A 2,151-nucleotide genomic window follows, 5' to 3' on the forward strand; every position below is an offset into this window, starting at 1 on the left:
CGTATGCCACGCCGCCGATCGTAATAATAAATTAATCATAACTCGATCATTTTTTCAAAAATCGAGCTGAAATTTGGAATGTATATCAATAAAAGTCTAACTAATAACATAACCTCTGATGTCGCTTACTTTAGCGAGTAATTGTAACGATATTATCTGGCGACGCTTTCTTCACTTTACATGCGAATACACACATGAGCCACGCCGCGATCGTAAAAATTCATTTCATCATAACTTGGTCATTTTATCGAATATCGAGCTGAAATTTGGTACAGAGGTGTATTATTGTCATATTAACAACATATCTTCTGATGTCGCTTACTTTATTCAGTATTTTAAAAGATTTTGTCTGGCGACGCTTGTTGTCACTTGAAGACGCTTGTTGTCGGTTGAAGACGCTTTTAAGGAGGACCCGTTTGGCTCAGACTAACACGGTCCTACTAATTACAGCCCGGTACAGCCCGGTAGAGTCCGGTACAGCCCGGTAGAGCCCGGCACAGCCCGGGACAGCCCGGTAGTGATATATTGACCGCCCGGGCGTTTGTCTCCACGTATACAGTATGATTGTATTTTTTGCATTGTTTGTAACATTATGAATGTAGTGATCAAGAAATGGTGAAAAATCATTAAATTTGACCGAGTTATGGTTATTTGAACTTTGTAACATCGCAACAACCCGCTGGAGTAGCGCCAGCCGTTTGTTATTTGCAATACAAACACCGCCCGGGCTTTCACCTGTATAGTAAACTGTACTGAAGTAACTTATTCTCATAGCTTTAGAAACGAAAAATAAAAAACTGAAGGAAATATCAAAATATGTTCATAATTAGCCAAGTTATTGTAATTTGAAATTAACCAACACTGCATGACTTGTTATTTACAATATTAGGACTGCCCGGGCGTTACCCTGTAAAGTTAATTTAATCTAAGTACTTTACTCGGGTTATTTAATGAATGAGAAATAAAAAATAAAAGACAGTGTGAAAATATCTTTATGATAAAAAGATGTATGCTGATCTAACTTTAGATACTTCGCTACATTACGCTGAAGCTCATATCACGCGTGTTATTTGCAGCATCGGGACCGCCCGGGCTTTCATCTTTATCGTTTAGTCAATAAAAACCCTGTATTTGTTAAGATGTGTGTGTTACTAACACAATGCTGACAAAAATCTTACCATTAGCTAGATTTAAACGTAACCAGAAAAATTTAATCGTTCAGTTGCTGATGTATATATAACACCAGTGAAAAAATAGGAGAATACGTTATTTTTTGGCATAGTTATGTTGTTTTGAAACTAGTTACTTCTCAACCGTACGATTAAGCTGAAATCATGAGTGTTATTTGTAACATCGGGTTCGCCCGGGCCTTCACCAGTATCAGTATTTGCTCAACTAAAACTCTTCTGGTGTTGAACGAGTCTTCTGAGAAATTGTGAGATTTTGTTAAAAATTGGCACAGTTATGATGTTTTTAAATTAGTTACTTCTCAAACATACGCTATTATATAAAGCTAAAAACGCGCGTGTTATATCGTCAGCTCAGTTAAACGTCTTAACCGTTTAGATGTGGATGCATAAATAAACTAAACGAAGCTCTGTAGTCATGCATATACATTCACAGAGAGTAAAATACTGCAGAAAGTGTAGCATGACAAAGAAAACAAGGACACAAAAAAGGACACATTCTTTACGTAAGAAGTCTTTACGTAAAACCACACAGTTCCAGTGAGTAATAGAATTAGTGTCATTAGATTCATCACTTGGATTTCATATTTCGACTCGCTATTCCAAAATGTAACATGTAGACGTTAGGGACGTTAGTCAACAACTATCTATGGGGGCTGAAAATGGTCATATCTGGCTTTTGCGACAAAGCACAAGGAGCAAAAATGGCCTTAATCAGCCTTCATAACCACTAGATATTGTTGTCCAGCTCTAGCCACGTGGAGGCCTCCCATTATGTAGAGCCGTATCAGAATTCGCACTTTCCTTAAACTATCAATTAAAAATGAAAATGAATCATTTGTATTAACCACAAATATGTCTGAAATATATACGACATAACAAACTCATATATATTCAGATGTATTTTCACTTTTTGGGGGGGATATATAATGTGGCATGGTGCGAATTCTGATGTCTGTCTGTC

This window comes from Mizuhopecten yessoensis, unplaced genomic scaffold, assembly GCF_002113885.1.
Source record: "Mizuhopecten yessoensis strain PY_sf001 unplaced genomic scaffold, ASM211388v2 scaffold11181, whole genome shotgun sequence".
In the NCBI taxonomy this organism is placed as follows: domain Eukaryota; kingdom Metazoa; phylum Mollusca; class Bivalvia; order Pectinida; family Pectinidae; genus Mizuhopecten; species Mizuhopecten yessoensis.